The following is a 21,458-nucleotide window of genomic DNA, read 5'->3' as shown; positions in this document are numbered from 1 at the left end:
CGGCAACCTTCTACTCTTCATGCCAGGGAGGCGCGGAAGATGCTGTGGCCACCTTCTCCTCTTTGTGTTCCGACGGAGCGAATACTTTTGTAGCCACCTTCTGGTCTTCGTGTTCCGGCGGCGAGGATCCTGTTGTGGCCAGCTTCTGCTCTTCGTGTTCCAGCGGCGCGGACCGTGCTGCGACCACCTTCTGCTCATCGTGCCAGGAAGGAATGGACTCTGCTGCGGCTGCCATCTGCTCTTCATGTTCAAGCTGACCGGATCCTGTTGCGGACACCTTCTGGTCTTCAAGTTCCGGCGGAACGGATCCTGTTACGGAAACCTTCTGGCTCTTCGTGTTCCAGTGGCGCGATCCTGTTGCGTCCACCTTCTGGTCTTCGTGTTCCGGCGGGACGGATCCTGTTATGGCAACCTTCTGGTCTTCGTGTTCTGGCGAAGTGGATCCTGCTGTGCCCACCTTCTGGTCTTTGTGTTCTACCGAAGCGGATCCTGTTGCGGCAACCTTCTGGCTCTTCGTGTTCCAGTGGCGCGGATCCTGTTGCGTCCACCTTCTGCTCTTCGTGTTCCGGCGAAGCAGATCTGGTTGGCGGCCACCTTCTGTTGAAGAACAGAAGGTGGCCGCCAATCATCGAGGAGCGAATCATCTTGCGGCCGCAGTCTACTCTTCGTGTTCCAGCGGCAACCTTCTGGTCTTTGCGTTCCCGCGGAGCGGATCCTGTTGCGGCAACCTTCTGGTCGTAGTGTTCCAGCTCAGCGGATCCTGTTGCAGCAACCTTCTGCTCTTCGTGTTCTGGCGGTGCGGATCCTGTTATGGAAACCTTCTAGTCTTCATGTTCCGGCGAAGTGGATCCTGCTGTGCCCACCTTCTGGTCTTCGTGTTCCGGCGGGACGGATCCTGTTATGGCAACCTTCTGGTCTTCGTGTTCTGGCGAAGTGGATCCTGCTGTGCCCACCTTCTGGTCTTTGTGTTCTACCGAAGCGGATCCTGTTGCGGCAACCTTCTGGCTCTTCGTGTTCCAGTGGCGCGGATCCTGTTGCGTCCACCTTCTGCTCTTCGTGTTCCGGCGAAGCAGATCTGGTTGGCGGCCACCTTCTGTTGAAGAACAGAAGGTGGCCGCCAATCATCGAGGAGCGAATCATCTTGCGGCCGCAGTCTACTCTTCGTGTTCCAGCGGCAACCTTCTGGTCTTTGCGTTCCCGCGGAGCGGATCCTGTTGCGGCAACCTTCTGGTCGTAGTGTTCCAGCTCAGCGGATCCTGTTGCAGCAACCTTCTGCTCTTCGTGTTCTGGCGGTGCGGATCCTGTTATGGAAACCTTCTAGTCTTCATGTTCCGGCGAAGTGGATCCTGCTGTGCCCACCTTCTGCTCTTCGTGTTCTGGCGGTGCGGATCCTGTTATGGAAACCTTCTGGTCTTCATGTTCCGGCGAAGTGTATCCTGCTGTGCCCACCTTCTGGTCTTTGTGTTCTAACGAAGCGGATCCTGTTGCGTCCACCTTTTGCTCTTCGTGCCAGGGAGGTGTGGATTCTGCTGCGGCAACCTTCTACTCTTCATGCCAGGGAGGCGCGGAACCTGCTGTGGCCACCTTCTCCTCTTTGTGTTCCGACGGAGCGAATACTTTTGTAGCCACCTTCTGGTCTTCGTGTTCCGGCGGCGCGGACCGTGCTGCGACCACCTTCTGCTCTTCGTGCCAGGAAGGAATGGACTCTGCTGCGGCTGCCGTCTGCTCTTCATGTTCAAGCTGACCGGATCCTTTTGCGGACACCTTCTGGTCTTCGTGTTCCGGCGGGACGGATCCTGTTATGGCAACCTTCTGGTCTTCGTGTTCTGGCGAAGTGGATCCTGCTGTGCCCACCTTCTGGTCTTTGTGTTCTACCGAAGCGGATCCTGTTGCGGCAACCTTCTGGCTCTTCGTGTTCCAGTGGCGCGGATCCTGTTGCGTCCACCTTCTGCTCTTCGTGCCAGGAAGGCATGGACTCTGCTGCGGCTGCCGTCTGCTCTTCGTGTTCAAGCAGACCGGATCCTGTTGCGGACACCTTCTGGTCTTCAAGTTCCGGCGGAACGGATCCTGTTGCGGAAACCTTCTGGCTCTTCGTGTTCCAGTGGCGCGGATCCTGTTGCGTCCACCTTCTGGTCTTCGTGTTCCGGCGAGGCAGATCTGGTTGGCGGCCACCTTCTGTTGAAGAACAGAAGGTGGCCGCCAATCATCGAGGAGCGAATCATCTTGCGGCCGCAGTCTACTCTTCGTGTTCTAGCGGCGACCTTCTGGTCTTTGCGTTCCCGCGGAGCGGATCCTGTTGCGGCAACCTTCTGGTCTTTAGTGTTCCAGCTCAGCGGATCCTGTTGCAGCAACCTTCTGCTCTTCGTGTTCTGGCGGTGCGGATCCTGTTATGGCAACCTTCTGGTCTTCATGTTCCAGCGAAGTGGATCCTGCTGTGCCCACCTTCTGGTCTTTGTGTTCTACCGAAGCGGATCCTGTTGCGTCCACCTTTGGCTCTTCGTGCCAGGGAGGTGTGGATTCTGCTGCGGCAACCTTCTACTCTTCATGCCAGGGAGGCGCGGAAGATGCTGTGGCCACCTTCTCCTCTTTGTGTTCCGACGGAGCGAATACTTTTGTAGCCACCTTCTGGTCTTCGTGTTCCGGCGGCGAGGATCCTGTTGTGGCCAGCTTCTGCTCTTCGTGTTCCAGCGGCGCGGACCGTGCTGCGACCACCTTCTGCTCATCGTGCCAGGAAGGAATGGACTCTGCTGCGGCTGCCATCTGCTCTTCATGTTCAAGCTGACCGGATCCTGTTGCGGACACCTTCTGGTCTTCAAGTTCCGGCGGAACGGATCCTGTTACGGAAACCTTCTGGCTCTTCGTGTTCCAGTGGCGCGATCCTGTTGCGTCCACCTTCTGGTCTTCGTGTTCCGGCGGGACGGATCCTGTTATGGCAACCTTCTGGTCTTCGTGTTCTGGCGAAGTGGATCCTGCTGTGCCCACCTTCTGGTCTTTGTGTTCTACCGAAGCGGATCCTGTTGCGGCAACCTTCTGGCTCTTCGTGTTCCAGTGGCGTGGATCCTGTTGCGTCCACCTTCTGCTCTTCGTGCCAGGAAGGCATGGACTCTGCTGCGGCTGCCGTCTGCTCTTCGTGTTCAAGCAGACCGGATCCTGTTGCGGCAACCTTCTGGTCTTTAGTGTTCCAGCTCAGCGGATCCTGTTGCAGCAACCTTCTGCTCTTCGTGTTCTGGCGGTGCGGATCCTGTTATGGAAACCTTCTGGTCTTCATGTTCCGGCGAAGTGGATCCTGCTGTGCCCACCTTCTGGTCTTTGTGTTCTAACGAAGCGGATCCTGTTGCGTCCACCTTTTGCTCTTCGTGCCAGGGAGGTGTGGATTCTGCTGCGGCAACCTTCTACTCTTCATGCCAGGGAGGCGCGGAACCTGCTGTGGCCACCTTCTCCTCTTTGTGTTCCGACGGAGCGAATACTTTTGTAGCCACCTTCTGGTCTTCGTGTTCCGGCGGCGCGGACCGTGCTGCGACCACCTTCTGCTCTTCGTGCCAGGAAGGAATGGACTCTGCTGCGGCTGCCGTCTGCTCTTCATGTTCAAGCTGACCGGATCCTTTTGCGGACACCTTCTGGTCTTCGTTTTCCGGCGGGACGGATCCTGTTATGGCAACCTTCTGGTCTTCGTGTTCTGGCGAAGTGGATCCTGCTGTGCCCACCTTCTGGTCTTTGTGTTCTACCGAAGCGGATCCTGTTGCGGCAACCTTCTGGCTCTTCGTGTTCCAGTGGCGCGGATCCTGTTGCGTCCACCTTCTGGTCTTCGTGTTCCGGCGAAGCAGATCTGGTTGGCGGCCACCTTCTGTTGAAGAACAGAAGGTGGCCGCCAATCATCGAGGAGCGAATCATCTTGCGGCCGCAGTCTACTCTTCGTGTTCCAGCGGCAACCTTCTGGTCTTTGCGTTCCCGCGGAGCGGATCCTGTTGCGGCAACCTTCTGGTCGTAGTGTTCCAGCTCAGCGGATCCTGTTGCAGCAACCTTCTGCTCTTCGTGTTCTGGCGGTGCGGATCCTGTTATGGAAACCTTCTAGTCTTCATGTTCCGGCGAAGTGGATCCTGCTGTGCCCACCTTCTGCTCTTCGTGTTCTGGCGGTGCGGATCCTGTTATGGAAACCTTCTGGTCTTCATGTTCCGGCGAAGTGTATCCTGCTGTGCCCACCTTCTGGTCTTTGTGTTCTAACGAAGCGGATCCTGTTGCGTCCACCTTTTGCTCTTCGTGCCAGGGAGGTGTGGATTCTGCTGCGGCAACCTTCTACTCTTCATGCCAGGGAGGCGCGGAACCTGCTGTGGCCACCTTCTCCTCTTTGTGTTCCGACGGAGCGAATACTTTTGTAGCCACCTTCTGGTCTTCGTGTTCCGGCGGCGCGGACCGTGCTGCGACCACCTTCTGCTCTTCGTGCCAGGAAGGAATGGACTCTGCTGCGGCTGCCGTCTGCTCTTCATGTTCAAGCTGACCGGATCCTTTTGCGGACACCTTCTGGTCTTCGTGTTCCGGCGGGACGGATCCTGTTATGGCAACCTTCTGGTCTTCGTGTTCTGGCGAAGTGGATCCTGCTGTGCCCACCTTCTGGTCTTTGTGTTCTACCGAAGCGGATCCTGTTGCGGCAACCTTCTGGCTCTTCGTGTTCCAGTGGCGCGGATCCTGTTGCGTCCACCTTCTGCTCTTCGTGCCAGGAAGGCATGGACTCTGCTGCGGCTGCCGTCTGCTCTTCGTGTTCAAGCAGACCGGATCCTGTTGCGGACACCTTCTGGTCTTCAAGTTCCGGCGGAACGGATCCTGTTGCGGAAACCTTCTGGCTCTTCGTGTTCCAGTGGCGCGGATCCTGTTGCGTCCACCTTCTGGTCTTCGTGTTCCGGCGAGGCAGATCTGGTTGGCGGCCACCTTCTGTTGAAGAACAGAAGGTGGCCGCCAATCATCGAGGAGCGAATCATCTTGCGGCCGCAGTCTACTCTTCGTGTTCTAGCGGCGACCTTCTGGTCTTTGCGTTCCCGCGGAGCGGATCCTGTTGCGGCAACCTTCTGGTCTTTAGTGTTCCAGCTCAGCGGATCCTGTTGCAGCAACCTTCTGCTCTTCGTGTTCTGGCGGTGCGGATCCTGTTATGGCAACCTTCTGGTCTTCATGTTCCAGCGAAGTGGATCCTGCTGTGCCCACCTTCTGGTCTTTGTGTTCTACCGAAGCGGATCCTGTTGCGTCCACCTTTGGCTCTTCGTGCCAGGGAGGTGTGGATTCTGCTGCGGCAACCTTCTACTCTTCATGCCAGGGAGGCGCGGAAGATGCTGTGGCCACCTTCTCCTCTTTGTGTTCCGACGGAGCGAATACTTTTGTAGCCACCTTCTGGTCTTCGTGTTCCGGCGGCGAGGATCCTGTTGTGGCCAGCTTCTGCTCTTCGTGTTCCAGCGGCGCGGACCGTGCTGCGACCACCTTCTGCTCATCGTGCCAGGAAGGAATGGACTCTGCTGCGGCTGCCATCTGCTCTTCATGTTCAAGCTGACCGGATCCTGTTGCGGACACCTTCTGGTCTTCAAGTTCCGGCGGAACGGATCCTGTTGCGGAAACCTTCTGGCTCTTCGTGTTCCAGTGGCGCGATCCTGTTGCGTCCACCTTCTGGTCTTCGTGTTCCGGCGGGACGGATCCTGTTATGGCAACCTTCTGGTCTTCGTGTTCTGGCGAAGTGGATCCTGCTGTGCCCACCTTCTGGTCTTTGTGTTCTACCGAAGCGGATCCTGTTGCGGCAACCTTCTGGCTCTTCGTGTTCCAGTGGCGCGGATCCTGTTGCGTCCACCTTCTGCTCTTCGTGCCAGGAAGGCATGGACTCTGCTGCGGCTGCCGTCTGCTCTTCGTGTTCAAGCAGACCGGATCCTGTTGCGGCAACCTTCTGGTCTTTAGTGTTCCAGCTCAGCGGATCCTGTTGCAGCAACCTTCTGCTCTTCGTGTTCTGGCGGTGCGGATCCTGTTATGGCAACCTTCTGGTCTTCATGTTCCGGCGAAGTGGATCCTGCTGTGCCCACCTTCTGGTCTTTGTGTTCTAACGAAGCGGATCCTGTTGCGTCCACCTTTTGCTCTTCGTGCCAGGGAGGTGTGGATTCTGCTGCGGCAACCTTCTACTCTTCATGCCAGGGAGGCGCGGAACCTGCTGTGGCCACCTTCTCCTCTTTGTGTTCCGACGGAGCGAATACTTTTGTAGCCACCTTCTGGTCTTCGTGTTCCGGCGGCGCGGACCGTGCTGCGACCACCTTCTGCTCTTCGTGCCAGGAAGGAATGGACTCTGCTGCGGCTGCCGTCTGCTCTTCATGTTCAAGCTGACCGGATCCTTTTGCGGACACCTTCTGGTCTTCGTGTTCCGGCGGGACGGATCCTGTTATGGCAACCTTCTGGTCTTCGTGTTCTGGCGAAGTGGATCCTGCTGTGCCCACCTTCTGGTCTTTGTGTTCTACCGAAGCGGATCCTGTTGCGGCAACCTTCTGGCTCTTCGTGTTCCAGTGGCGCGGATCCTGTTGCGTCCACCTTCTGGTCTTCGTGTTCCGGCGAAGCAGATCTGGTTGGCGGCCACCTTCTGTTGAAGAACAGAAGGTGGCCGCCAATCATCGAGGAGCGAATCATCTTGCGGCCGCAGTCTACTCTTCGTGTTCCAGCGGCAATCTTCTGGTCTTTGCGTTCCCGCGGAGCGGATCCTGTTGCGGCAACCTTCTGGTCGTAGTGTTCCATCTCAGCGGATCCTGTTGCAGCAACCTTCTGCTCTTCGTGTTCTGGCGGTGCGGATCCTGTTATGGAAACCTTCTAGTCTTCATGTTCCGGCGAAGTGGATCCTGCTGTGCCCACCTTCTGCTCTTCGTGTTCTGGCGGTGCGGATCCTGTTATGGAAACCTTCTGGTCTTCATGTTCCGGCGAAGTGGATCCTGCTGTGCCCACCTTCTGGTCTTTGTGTTCTAACGAAGCGGATCCTGTTGCGTCCACCTTTTGCTCTTCGTGCCAGGGAGGTGTGGATTCTGCTGCGGCAACCTTCTACTCTTCATGCCAGGGAGGCGCGGAACCTGCTGTGGCCACCTTCTCCTCTTTGTGTTCCGACGGAGCGAATACTTTTGTAGCCACCTTCTGGTCTTCGTGTTCCGGCGGCGCGGACCGTGCTGCGACCACCTTCTGCTCTTCGTGCCAGGAAGGAATGGACTCTGCTGCGGCTGCCGTCTGCTCTTCATGTTCAAGCTGACCGGATCCTTTTGCGGACACCTTCTGGTCTTCGTGTTCCGGCGGGACGGATCCTGTTATGGCAACCTTCTGGTCTTCGTGTCCTGGCGAAGTGGATCCTGCTGTGCCCACCTTCTGGTCTTTGTGTTCTACCGAAGCGGATCCTGTTGCGGCAACCTTCTGGCTCTTCGTGTTCCAGTGGCGCGGATCCTGTTGCGTCCACCTTCTGCTCTTCGTGCCAGGAAGGCATGGACTCTGCTGCGGCTGCCGTCTGCTCTTCGTGTTCAAGCAGACCGGATCCTGTTGCGGACACCTTCTGGTCTTCAAGTTCCGGCGGAACGGATCCTGTTGCGGAAACCTTCTGGCTCTTCGTGTTCCAGTGGCGCGGATCCTGTTGCGTCCACCTTCTGGTCTTCGTGTTCCGGCGAAGCAGATCTGGTTGGCGGCCACCTTCTGTTGAAGAACAGAAGGTGGCCGCCAATCATCGAGGAGCGAATCATCTTGCGGCCGCAGTCTACTCTTCGTGTTCTAGCGGCGACCTTCTGGTCTTTGCGTTCCCGCGGAGCGGATCCTGTTGCGGCAACCTTCTGGTCTTTAGTGTTCCAGCTCAGCGGATCCTGTTGCAGCAACCTTCTGCTCTTCGTGTTCTGGCGGTGCGGATCCTGTTTTGGCAACCTTCTGGTCTTCATGTTCCGGCGAAGTGGATCCTGCTGTGCCCACCTTCTGGTCTTTGTGTTCTACCGAAGCGGATCCTGTTGCGTCCACCTTTGGCTCTTCGTGCCAGGGAGGTGTGGATTCTGCTGCGGCAACATTCTACTCTTCATGCCAGGGAGGCGCGGAAGATGCTGTGGCCACCTTCTCCTCTTTGTGTTCCGACGGAGCGAATACTTTTGTAGCCACCTTCTGGTCTTCGTGTTCCGGCGGCGAGGATCCTGTTGTGGCCAGCTTCTGCTCTTCGTGTTCCAGCGGCGCGGACCGTGCTGCGACCACCTTCTGCTCATCGTGCCAGGAAGGAATGGACTCTGCTGTGGCTGCCATCTGCTCTTCATGTTCAAGCTGACCGGATCCTGTTGCGGACACCTTCTGGTCTTCGTGTTCCGGCGGGACGGATCCTGTTATGGCAACCTTCTGGTCTTCGTGTTCTGGCGAAGTGGATTCTGCTGTGCCCACCTTCTGGTCTTTGTGTTCGACCGAAGCGGATCCTGTTGCGGCAACCTTCTGGCTCTTCGTGTTCCAGTGGCGCGGATCCTGTTGCGTCCACCTTCTGCTCTTCGTGCCAGGAAGGCATGGACTCTGCTGCGGCTGCCGTCTGCTCTTCGTGTTCAAGCAGACCGGATCCTGTTGCGGACACCTTCTGGTCTTCAAGTTCCGGCGGAACGGATCCTGTTGCGGAAACCTTCTGGCTCTTCGTGTTCCAGTGGCGCAGATCCTGTTGCGTCCACCTTCTGGTCTTAGTGTTCCGGCGAAGGAGATCTGGTTGGCGGCCACCTTCTGTTGAAGAACAGAAGGTGGCCGCCAATCATCGAGGAGCGAATCATCTTGCGGCCGCAGTCTACTCTTCGTGTTCTAGCGGCGACCTTCTGGTCTTTGCGTTCCCGCGGAGCGGATCCTGTTGCGGCAACCTTCTGGTCTTTAGTGTTCCAGCTCAGCGGATCCTGTTGCAGCAACCTTCTGCTCTTCGTGTTCTGGCGGTGCGGATCCTGTTATGGCAACCTTCTGGTCTTCATGTTCCGGCGAAGTGGATCCTGCTGTGCCCACCTTCTGGTCTTTGTGTTCTACCGAAGCGGATCCTGTTGCGTCCACCTTTGGCTCTTCGTGCCAGGGAGGTGTGGATTCTGCTGCGGCAACATTCTACTCTTCATGCCAGGGAGGCGCGGAAGATGCTGTGGCCACCTTCTCCTCTTTGTGTTCCGACGGAGTGAATACTTTTGTAGCCACCTTCTGGTCTTCGTGTTCCGGCGGCGAGGATCCTGTTGTGGCCAGCTTCTGCTCTTCGTGTTCCAGCGGCGCGGACCGTGCTGCGACCACCTTCTGCTCATCGTGCCAGGAAGGAATGGACTCTGCTGTGGCTGCCATCTGCTCTTCATGTTCAAGCTGACCGGATCCTGTTGCGGACACCTTCTGGTCTTCGTGTTCCGGCGGGACGGATCCTGTTATGGCAACCTTCTGGTCTTCGTGTTCTGGCGAAGTGGATTCTGCTGTGCCCACCTTCTGGTCTTTGTGTTCGACCGAAGCGGATCCTGTTGCGGCAACCTTCTGGCTCTTCGTGTTCCAGTGGCGCGGATCCTGTTGCGTCCACCTTCTGCTCTTCGTGCCAGGAAGGCATGGACTCTGCTGCGGCTGCCGTCTGCTCTTCGTGTTCAAGCAGACCGGATCCTGTTGCGGACACCTTCTGGTCTTCAAGTTCCGGCGGAACGGATCCTGTTGCGGAAACCTTCTGGCTCTTCGTGTTCCAGTGGCGCAGATCCTGTTGCGTCCACCTTCTGGTCTTAGTGTTCCGGCGAAGGAGATCTGGTTGGCGGCCACCTTCTGTTGAAGAACAGAAGGTGGCCGCCAATCATCGAGGAGCGAATCATCTTGCGGCCGCAGTCTACTCTTCGTGTTCTAGCGGCGACCTTCTGGTCTTTGCGTTCCCGCGGAGCGGATCCTGTTGCGGCAACCTTCTGGTCTTTAGTGTTCCAGCTCAGCGGATCCTGTTGCAGCAACCTTCTGCTCTTCGTGTTCTGGCGGTGCGGATCCTGTTATGGCAACCTTCTGGTCTTCATGTTCCGGCGAAGTGGATCCTGCTGTGCCCACCTTCTGGTCTTTGTGTTCTACCGAAGCGGATCCTGTTGCGTCCACCTTTGGCTCTTCGTGCCAGGGAGGTGTGGATTCTGCTGCGGCAACATTCTACTCTTCATGCCAGGGAGGCGCGGAAGATGCTGTGGCCACCTTCTCCTCTTTGTGTTCCGACGGAGCGAATACTTTTGTAGCCACCTTCTGGTCTTCGTGTTCCGGCGGCGAGGATCCTGTTGTGGCCAGCTTCTGCTCTTCGTGTTCCAGCGGCGCGGACCGTGCTGCGACCACCTTCTGCTCATCGTGCCAGGAAGGAATGGACTCTGCTGTGGCTGCCATCTGCTCTTCATGTTCAAGCTGACCGGATCCTGTTGCGGACACCTTCTGGTCTTCGTGTTCCGGCGGGACGGATCCTGTTATGGCAACCTTCTGGTCTTCGTGTTCTGGCGAAGTGGATTCTGCTGTGCCCACCTTCTGGTCTTTGTGTTCGACCGAAGCGGATCCTGTTGCGGCAACCTTCTGGCTCTTCGTGTTCCAGTGGCGCGGATCCTGTTGCGTCCACCTTCTGCTCTTCGTGCCAGGAAGGCATGGACTCTGCTGCGGCTGCCGTCTGCTCTTCGTGTTCAAGCAGACCGGATCCTGTTGCGGACACCTTCTGGTCTTCAAGTTCCGGCGGAACGGATCCTGTTGCGGAAACCTTCTGGCTCTTCGTGTTCCAGTGGCGCAGATCCTGTTGCGTCCACCTTCTGGTCTTAGTGTTCCGGCGAAGGAGATCTGGTTGGCGGCCACCTTCTGTTGAAGAACAGAAGGTGGCCGCCAATCATCGAGGAGCGAATCATCTTGCGGCCGCAGTCTACTCTTCGTGTTCTAGCGGCGACCTTCTGGTCTTTGCGTTCCCGCGGAGCGGATCCTGTTGCGGCAACCTTCTGGTCTTAGTGTTCCAGCTCAGCGGATCCTGTTGCAGCAACCTTCTGCTCTTCGTGTTCTGGCGGTGCGGATCCTGTTATGGAAACCTTCTGGTCTTCATGTTCCGGCGAAGTGGATCCTGCTGTGCCCACCTTCTGGTCTTTGTGTTCTACCGAAGCGGATCCTGTTGCGTCCACCTTTTGCTCTTCGTGCCAGGGAGGTGTGGATTCTGCTGCGGCAACCTTCTACTCTTCATGCCAGGGTGGCGCGGAACCTGCTGTGGCCACCTTCTCCTCTTTGTGTTCCGACGGAGCGAATACTTTTGTAGCCACCTTCTGGTCTTCGTGTTCCGGCGGCGCGGACCGTGCTGCGACCACCTTCTGCTCTTCGTGCCAGGAAGGAATGGACTCTGCTGCGGCTGCCGTCTGCTCTTCATGTTCAAGCTGACCGGATCCTTTTGCGGACACCTTCTGGTCTTCGTGTTCCGGCGGGACGGATCCTGTTATGGCAATCTTCTGGTCTTTGTGTTCTGGCGAAGTGGATCCTGCTGTGCCCACCTTCTGGTCTTTGTGTTCTACCGAAGCGGATCCTGTTGCGGCAACCTTCTGGCTCTTCGTGTTCCAGTGGCGCGGATCCTGTTGCGTCCACCTTCTGCTCTTCGTGCCAGGAAGGCATGGACTCTGCTGCGGCTGCCGTCTGCTCTTCGTGTTCAAGCAGACCGGATCCTGTTGCGGACACCTTCTGGTCTTCAAGTTCCGGCGGAACGGATCCTGTTGCGGAAACCTTCTGGCTCTTCGTGTTCCAGTGGCGCGGATCCTGTTGCGTCCACCTTCTGGTCTTCGTGTTCCGGCGAGGCAGATCTGGTTGGCGGCCACCTTCTGTTGAAGAACAGAAGGTGGCCGCCAATCATCGAGGAGCGAATCATCTTGCGGCCGCAGTCTACTCTTCGTGTTCTAGCGGCGACCTTCTGGTCTTTGCGTTCCCGCGGAGCGGATCCTGTTGCGGCAACCTTCTGGTCTTTAGTGTTCCAGCTCAGCGGATCCTGTTGCAGCAACCTTCTGCTCTTCGTGTTCTGGCGGTGCGGATCCTGTTATGGCAACCTTCTGGTCTTCATGTTCCAGCGAAGTGGATCCTGCTGTGCCCACCTTCTGGTCTTTGTGTTCTACCGAAGCGGATCCTGTTGCGTCCACCTTTGGCTCTTCGTGCCAGGGAGGTGTGGATTCTGCTGCGGCAACCTTCTACTCTTCATGCCAGGGAGGCGCGGAAGATGCTGTGGCCACCTTCTCCTCTTTGTGTTCCGACGGAGCGAATACTTTTGTAGCCACCTTCTGGTCTTCGTGTTCCGGCGGCGAGGATCCTGTTGTGGCCAGCTTCTGCTCTTCGTGTTCCAGCGGCGCGGACCGTGCTGCGACCACCTTCTGCTCATCGTGCCAGGAAGGAATGGACTCTGCTGCGGCTGCCATCTGCTCTTCATGTTCAAGCTGACCGGATCCTGTTGCGGACACCTTCTGGTCTTCAAGTTCCGGCGGAACGGATCCTGTTACGGAAACCTTCTGGCTCTTCGTGTTCCAGTGGCGCGATCCTGTTGCGTCCACCTTCTGGTCTTCGTGTTCCGGCGGGACGGATCCTGTTATGGCAACCTTCTGGTCTTCGTGTTCTGGCGAAGTGGATCCTGCTGTGCCCACCTTCTGGTCTTTGTGTTCTACCGAAGCGGATCCTGTTGCGGCAACCTTCTGGCTCTTCGTGTTCCAGTGGCGCGGATCCTGTTGCGTCCACCTTCTGCTCTTCGTGCCAGGAAGGCATGGACTCTGCTGCGGCTGCCGTCTGCTCTTCGTGTTCAAGCAGACCGGATCCTTTTGCGGACACCTTCTGCTCTTCGTGTTCCAGCGGCGCGGACCGTGCTGCGACCACCTTCTGCTCATCGTGCCAGGAAGGAATGGACTCTGCTGCGGCTGCCATCTGCTCTTCATGTTCAAGCTGACCGGATCCTGTTGCGGACACCTTCTGGTCTTCAAGTTCCGGCGGAACGGATCCTGTTACGGAAACCTTCTGGCTCTTCGTGTTCCAGTGGCGCGATCCTGTTGCGTCCACCTTCTGGTCTTCGTGTTCCGGCGGGACGGATCCTGTTATGGCAACCTTCTGGTCTTCGTGTTCTGGCGAAGTGGATCCTGCTGTGCCCACCTTCTGGTCTTTGTGTTCTACCGAAGCGGATCCTGTTGCGGCAACCTTCTGGCTCTTCGTGTTCCAGTGGCGCGGATCCTGTTGCGTCCACCTTCTGCTCTTCGTGCCAGGAAGGCATGGACTCTGCTGCGGCTGCCGTCTGCTCTTCGTGTTCAAGCAGACCGGATCCTGTTGCGGCAACCTTCTGGTCTTTAGTGTTCCAGCTCAGCGGATCCTGTTGCAGCAACCTTCTGCTCTTCGTGTTCTGGCGGTGCGGATCCTGTTATGGAAACCTTCTGGTCTTCATGTTCCGGCGAAGTGGATCCTGCTGTGCCCACCTTCTGGTCTTTGTGTTCTAACGAAGCGGATCCTGTTGCGTCCACCTTTTGCTCTTCGTGCCAGGGAGGTGTGGATTCTGCTGCGGCAACCTTCTACTCTTCATGCCAGGGAGGCGCGGAACCTGCTGTGGCCACCTTCTCCTCTTTGTGTTCCGACGGAGCGAATACTTTTGTAGCCACCTTCTGGTCTTCGTGTTCCGGCGGCGCGGACCGTGCTGCGACCACCTTCTGCTCTTCGTGCCAGGAAGGAATGGACTCTGCTGCGGCTGCCGTCTGCTCTTCATGTTCAAGCTGACCGGATCCTTTTGCGGACACCTTCTGGTCTTCGTGTTCCGGCGGGACGGATCCTGTTATGGCAACCTTCTGGTCTTCGTGTTCTGGCGAAGTGGATCCTGCTGTGCCCACCTTCTGGTCTTTGTGTTCTACCGAAGCGGATCCTGTTGCGGCAACCTTCTGGCTCTTCGTGTTCCAGTGGCGCGGATCCTGTTGCGTCCACCTTCTGGTCTTCGTGTTCCGGCGAAGCAGATCTGGTTGGCGGCCACCTTCTGTTGAAGAACAGAAGGTGGCCGCCAATCATCGAGGAGCGAATCATCTTGCGGCCGCAGTCTACTCTTCGTGTTCCAGCGGCAACCTTCTGGTCTTTGCGTTCCCGCGGAGCGGATCCTGTTGCGGCAACCTTCTGGTCGTAGTGTTCCAGCTCAGCGGATCCTGTTGCAGCAACCTTCTGCTCTTCGTGTTCTGGCGGTGCGGATCCTGTTATGGAAACCTTCTAGTCTTCATGTTCCGGCGAAGTGGATCCTGCTGTGCCCACCTTCTGCTCTTCGTGTTCTGGCGAAGCGGATCCTGTTGCGTCCACCTTTTGCTCTTCGTGCCAGGGAGGTGTGGATTCTGCTGCGGCAACCTTCTACTCTTCATGCCAGGGAGGCGCGGAACCTGCTGTGGCCACCTTCTCCTCTTTGTGTTCCGACGGAGCGAATACTTTTGTAGCCACCTTCTGGTCTTCGTGTTCCGGCGGCGCGGACCGTGCTGCGACCACCTTCTGCTCTTCGTGCCAGGAAGGAATGGACTCTGCTGCGGCTGCCGTCTGCTCTTCATGTTCAAGCTGACCGGATCCTTTTGCGGACACCTTCTGGTCTTCGTGTTCCGGCGGGACGGATCCTGTTATGGCAACCTTCTGGTCTTCGTGTTCTGGCGAAGTGGATCCTGCTGTGCCCACCTTCTGGTCTTTGTGTTCTACCGAAGCGGATCCTGTTGCGGCAACCTTCTGGCTCTTCGTGTTCCAGTGGCGCGGATCCTGTTGCGTCCACCTTCTGCTCTTCGTGCCAGGAAGGCATGGACTCTGCTGCGGCTGCCGTCTGCTCTTCGTGTTCAAGCAGACCGGATCCTGTTGCGGACACCTTCTGGTCTTCAAGTTCCGGCGGAACGGATCCTGTTGCGGAAACCTTCTGGCTCTTCGTGTTCCAGTGGCGCGGATCCTGTTGCGTCCACCTTCTGGTCTTCGTGTTCCGGCGAGGCAGATCTGGTTGGCGGCCACCTTCTGTTGAAGAACAGAAGGTGGCCGCCAATCATCGAGGAGCGAATCATCTTGCGGCCGCAGTCTACTCTTCGTGTTCTAGCGGCGACCTTCTGGTCTTTGCGTTCCCGCGGAGCGGATCCTGTTGCGGCAACCTTCTGGTCTTTAGTGTTCCAGCTCAGCGGATCCTGTTGCAGCAACCTTCTGCTCTTCGTGTTCTGGCGGTGCGGATCCTGTTATGGCAACCTTCTGGTCTTCATGTTCCAGCGAAGTGGATCCTGCTGTGCCCACCTTCTGGTCTTTGTGTTCTACCGAAGCGGATCCTGTTGCGTCCACCTTTGGCTCTTCGTGCCAGGGAGGTGTGGATTCTGCTGCGGCAACCTTCTACTCTTCATGCCAGGGAGGCGCGGAAGATGCTGTGGCCACCTTCTCCTCTTTGTGTTCCGACGGAGCGAATACTTTTGTAGCCACCTTCTGGTCTTCGTGTTCCGGCGGCGAGGATCCTGTTGTGGCCAGCTTCTGCTCTTCGTGTTCCAGCGGCGCGGACCGTGCTGCGACCACCTTCTGCTCATCGTGCCAGGAAGGAATGGACTCTGCTGCGGCTGCCATCTGCTCTTCATGTTCAAGCTGACCGGATCCTGTTGCGGACACCTTCTGGTCTTCAAGTTCCGGCGGAACGGATCCTGTTACGGAAACCTTCTGGCTCTTCGTGTTCCAGTGGCGCGATCCTGTTGCGTCCACCTTCTGGTCTTCGTGTTCCGGCGGGACGGATCCTGTTATGGCAACCTTCTGGTCTTCGTGTTCTGGCGAAGTGGATCCTGCTGTGCCCACCTTCTGGTCTTTGTGTTCTACCGAAGCGGATCCTGTTGCGGCAACCTTCTGGCTCTTCGTGTTCCAGTGGCGCGGATCCTGTTGCGTCCACCTTCTGCTCTTCGTGTTCCGGCGAAGCAGATCTGGTTGGCGGCCACCTTCTGTTGAAGAACAGAAGGTGGCCGCCAATCATCGAGGAGCGAATCATCTTGCGGCCGCAGTCTACTCTTCGTGTTCCAGCGGCAACCTTCTGGTCTTTGCGTTCCCGCGGAGCGGATCCTGTTGCGGCAACCTTCTGGTCGTAGTGTTCCAGCTCAGCGGATCCTGTTGCAGCAACCTTCTGCTCTTCGTGTTCTGGCGGTGCGGATCCTGTTATGGAAACCTTCTAGTCTTCATGTTCCGGCGAAGTGGATCCTGCTGTGCCCACCTTCTGCTCTTCGTGTTCTGGCGGTGCGGATCCTGTTATGGAAACCTTCTGGTCTTCATGTTCCGGCGAAGTGTATCCTGCTGTGCCCACCTTCTGGTCTTTGTGTTCTAACGAAGCGGATCCTGTTGCGTCCACCTTTTGCTCTTCGTGCCAGGGAGGTGTGGATTCTGCTGCGGCAACCTTCTACTCTTCATGCCAGGGAGGCGCGGAACCTGCTGTGGCCACCTTCTCCTCTTTGTGTTCCGACGGAGCGAATACTTTTGTAGCCACCTTCTGGTCTTCGTGTTCCGGCGGCGCGGACCGTGCTGCGACCACCTTCTGCTCTTCGTGCCAGGAAGGAATGGACTCTGCTGCGGCTGCCGTCTGCTCTTCATGTTCAAGCTGACCGGATCCTTTTGCGGACACCTTCTGGTCTTCGTGTTCCGGCGGGACGGATCCTGTTATGGCAACCTTCTGGTCTTCGTGTTCTGGCGAAGTGGATCCTGCTGTGCCCACCTTCTGGTCTTTGTGTTCTACCGAAGCGGATCCTGTTGCGGCAACCTTCTGGCTCTTCATGTTCAAGCTGACCGGATCCTTTTGCGGACACCTTCTGGTCTTCGTGTTCCGGCGGGACGGATCCTGTTGCGGAAACCTTCTGGCTCTTCGTGTTCCAGTGGCGCGGATCCTGTTGCGTCCACCTTCTGGTCTTCGTGTTCCGGCGAGGCAGATCTGGTTGGCGGCCACCTTCTGTTGAAGAACAGAAGGTGGCCGCCAATCATCGAGGAGCGAATCATCTTGCGGCCGCAGTCTACTCTTCGTGTTCTAGCGGCGACCTTCTGGTCTTTGCGTTCCCGCGGAGCGGATCCTGTTGCGGCAACCTTCTGGTCTTTAGTGTTCCAGCTCAGCGGATCCTGTTGCAGCAACCTTCTGCTCTTCGTGTTCTGGCGGTGCGGATCCTGTTATGGCAACCTTCTGGTCTTCATGTTCCAGCGAAGTGGATCCTGCTGTGCCCACCTTCTGGTCTTTGTGTTCTACCGAAGCGGATCCTGTTGCGTCCACCTTTGGCTCTTCGTGCCAGGGAGGTGTGGATTCTGCTGCGGCAACCTTCTACTCTTCATGCCAGGGAGGCGCGGAAGATGCTGTGGCCACCTTCTCCTCTTTGTGTTCCGACGGAGCGAATACTTTTGTAGCCACCTTCTGGTCTTCGTGTTCCGGCGGCGAGGATCCTGTTGTGGCCAGCTTCTGCTCTTCGTGTTCCAGCGGCGCGGACCGTGCTGCGACCACCTTCTGCTCATCGTGCCAGGAAGGAATGGACTCTGCTGCGGCTGCCATCTGCTCTTCATGTTCAAGCAGACCGGATCCTGTTGCGGACACCTTCTGGTCTTCAAGTTCCGGCGGAACGGATCCTGTTGCGGAAACCTTCTGGCTCTTCGTGTTCCAGTGGCGCGGATCCTGTTGCGTCCACCTTCTGGTCTTCGTGTTCCGGCGAGGCAGATCTGGTTGGCGGCCACCTTCTGTTGAAGAACAGAAGGTGGCCGCCAATCATCGAGGAGCGAATCATCTTGCGGCCGCAGTCTACTCTTCGTGTTCTAGCGGCGACCTTCTGGTCTTTGCGTTCCCGCGGAGCGGATCCTGTTGCGGCAACCTTCTGGTCTTTAGTGTTCCAGCTCAGCGGATCCTGTTGCAGCAACCTTCTGCTCTTCGTGTTCTGGCGGTGCGGATCCTGTTATGGCAACCTTCTGGTCTTCATGTTCCAGCGAAGTGGATCCTGCTGTGCCCACCTTCTGGTCTTTGTGTTCTACCGAAGCGGATCCTGTTGCGTCCACCTTTGGCTCTTCGTGCCAGGGAGGTGTGGATTCTGCTGCGGCAACCTTCTACTCTTCATGCCAGGGAGGCGCGGAAGATGCTGTGGCCACCTTCTCCTCTTTGTGTTCCGACGGAGCGAATACTTTTGTAGCCACCTTCTGGTCTTCGTGTTCCGGCGGCGAGGATCCTGTTGTGGCCAGCTTCTGCTCTTCGTGTTCCAGCGGCGCGGACCGTGCTGCGACCACCTTCTGCTCATCGTGCCAGGAAGGAATGGACTCTGCTGCGGCTGCCATCTGCTCTTCATGTTCAAGCTGACCGGATCCTGTTGCGGACACCTTCTGGTCTTCAAGTTCCGGCGGAACGGATCCTGTTACGGAAACCTTCTGGCTCTTCGTGTTCCAGTGGCGCGATCCTGTTGCGTCCACCTTCTGGTCTTCGTGTTCCGGCGGGACGGATCCTGTTATGGCAACCTTCTGGTCTTCGTGTTCTGGCGAAGTGGATCCTGCTGTGCCCACCTTCTGGTCTTTGTGTTCTACCGAAGCGGATCCTGTTGCGGCAACCTTCTGGCTCTTCGTGTTCCAGTGGCGCGGATCCTGTTGCGTCCACCTTCTGCTCTTCGTGCCAGGAAGGCATGGACTCTGCTGCGGCTGCCGTCTGCTCTTCGTGTTCAAGCAGACCGGATCCTGTTGCGGCAACCTTCTGGTCTTTAGTGTTCCAGCTCAGCGGATCCTGTTGCAGCAACCTTCTGCTCTTCGTGTTCTGGCGGTGCGGATCCTGTTATGGAAACCTTCTGGTCTTCATGTTCCGGCGAAGTGGATCCTGCTGTGCCCACCTTCTGGTCTTTGTGTTCTAACGAAGCGGATCCTGTTGCGTCCACCTTTTGCTCTTCGTGCCAGGGAGGTGTGGATTCTGCTGCGGCAACCTTCTACTCTTCATGCCAGGGAGGCGCGGAACCTGCTGTGGCCACCTTCTCCTCTTTGTGTTCCGACGGAGCGAATACTTTTGTAGCCACCTTCTGGTCTTCGTGTTCCGGCGGCGCGGACCGTGCTGCGACCACCTTCTGCTCTTCGTGCCAGGAAGGAATGGACTCTGCTGCGGCTGCCGTCTGCTCTTCATGTTCAAGCTGACCGGATCCTTTTGCGGACACCTTCTGGTCTTCGTGTTCCGGCGGGACGGATCCTGTTATGGCAACCTTCTGGTCTTCGTGTTCTGGCGAAGTGGATCCTGCTGTGCCCACCTTCTGGTCTTTGTGTTCTACCGAAGCGGATCCTGTTGCGGCAACCTTCTGGCTCTTCGTGTTCCAGTGGCGCGGATCCTGTTGCGTCCACCTTCTGGTCTTCGTGTTCCGGCGAAGCAGATCTGGTTGGCGGCCACCTTCTGTTGAAGAACAGAAGGTGGCCGCCAATCATCGAGGAGCGAATCATCTTGCGGCCGCAGTCTACTCTTCGTGTTCCAGCGGCAACCTTCTGGTCTTTGCGTTCCCGCGGAGCGGATCCTGTTGCGGCAACCTTCTGGTCGTAGTGTTCCAGCTCAGCGGATCCTGTTGCAGCAACCTTCTGCTCTTCGTGTTCTGGCGGTGCGGATCCTGTTATGGAAACCTTCTAGTCTTCATGTTCCGGCGAAGTGGATCCTGCTGTGCCCACCTTCTGCTCTTCGTGTTCTGGCGGTGCGGATCCTGTTATGGAAACCTTCTGGTCTTCATGTTCCGGCGAAGTGTATCCTGCTGTGCCCACCTTCTGGTCTTTGTGTTCTAACGAAGCGGATCCTGTTGCGTCCACCTTTTGCTCTTCGTGCCAGGGAGGTGTGGATTCTGCTGCGGCAACCTTCTACTCTTCATGCCAGGGAGGCGCGGAACCTGCTGTGGCCACCTTCTCCTCTTTGTGTTCCGACGGAGCGAATACTTTTGTAGCCACCTTCTGGTCTTCGTGTTCCGGCGGCGCGGACCGTGCTGCGACCACCTTCTGCTCTTCGTGCCAGGAAGGAATGGACTCTGCTGCGGCTGCCGTCTGCTCTTCATGTTCAAGCTGACCGGATCCTTTTGCGGACACCTTCTGGTCTTCGTGTTCCGGCGGGACGGATCCTGTTATGGCAACCTTCTGGTCTTCGTGTTCTGGCGAAGTGGATCCTGCTGTGCCCACCTTCTGGTCTTTGTGTTCTACCGAAGCGGATCCTGTTGCGGCAACCTTCTGGCTCTTCGTGTTCCAGTGGCGCGGATCCTGTTGCGTCCACCTTCTGCTCTTCGTGCCAGGAAGGCATGGACTCTGCTGCGGCTGCCGTCTGCTCTTCGTGTTCAAGCAGACCGGATCCTGTTGCGGACACCTTCTGGTCTTCAAGTTCCGGCGGAACGGATCCTGTTGCGGAAACCTTCTGGCTCTTCGTGTTCCAGTGGCGCGGATCCTGTTGCGTCCACCTTCTGGTCTTCGTGTTCCGGCGAGGCAGATCTGGTTGGCGGCCACCTTCTGTTGAAGAACAGAAGGTGGCCGCCAATCATCGAGGAGCGAATCATCTTGCGGCCGCAGTCTACTCTTCGTGTTCTAGCGGCGACCTTCTGGTCTTTGCGTTCCCGCGGAGCGGATCCTGTTGCGGCAACCTTCTGGTCTTTAGTGTTCCAGCTCAGCGGATCCTGTTGCAGCAACCTTCTGCTCTTCGTGTTCTGGCGGTGCGGATCCTGTTATGGCAACCTTCTGGTCTTCATGTTCCAGCGAAGTGGATCCTGCTGTGCCCACCTTCTGGTCTTTGTGTTCTACCGAAGCGGATCCTGTTGCGTCCACCTTTGGCTCTTCGTGCCAGGGAGGTGTGGATTCTGCTGCGGCAACCTTCTACTCTTCATGCCAGGGAGGCGCGGAAGATGCTGTGGCCACCTTCTCCTCTTTGTGTTCCGACGGAGCGAATACTTTTGTAGCCACCTTCTGGTCTTCGTGTTCCGGCGGCGAGGATCCTGTTGTGGCCAGCTTCTGCTCTTCGTGTTCCAGCGGCGCGGACCGTGCTGCGACCACCTTCTGCTCATCGTGCCAGGAAGGAATGGACTCTGCTGCGGCTGCCATCTGCTCTTCATGTTCAAGCTGACCGGATCCTGTTGCGGACACCTTCTGGTCTTCAAGTTCCGGCGGAACGGATCCTGTTACGGAAACCTTCTGGCTCTTCGTGTTCCAGTGGCGCGATCCTGTTGCGTCCACCTTCTGGTCTTCGTGTTCCGGCGGGACGGATCCTGTTATGGCAACCTTCTGGTCTTCGTGTTCTGGCGAAGTGGATCCTGCTGTGCCCACCTTCTGGTCTTTGTGTTCTACCGAAGCGGATCCTGTTGCGGCAACCTTCTGGCTCTTCGTGTTCCAGTGGCGCGGATCCTGTTGCGTCCACCTTCTGCTCTTCGTGCCAGGAAGGCATGGACTCTGCTGCGGCTGCCGTCTGCTCTTCGTGTTCAAGCAGACCGGATCCTGTTGCGGCAACCTTCTGGTCTTTAGTGTTCCAGCTCAGCGGATCCTGTTGCAGCAACCTTCTGCTCTTCGTGTTCTGGCGGTGC

Source organism: Festucalex cinctus, chromosome 19 (assembly GCF_051991245.1).
Source record: "Festucalex cinctus isolate MCC-2025b chromosome 19, RoL_Fcin_1.0, whole genome shotgun sequence".
Lineage (NCBI taxonomy): Eukaryota > Metazoa > Chordata > Actinopteri > Syngnathiformes > Syngnathidae > Festucalex > Festucalex cinctus.
Note: the sequence above shows the minus strand (reverse complement) of the source record.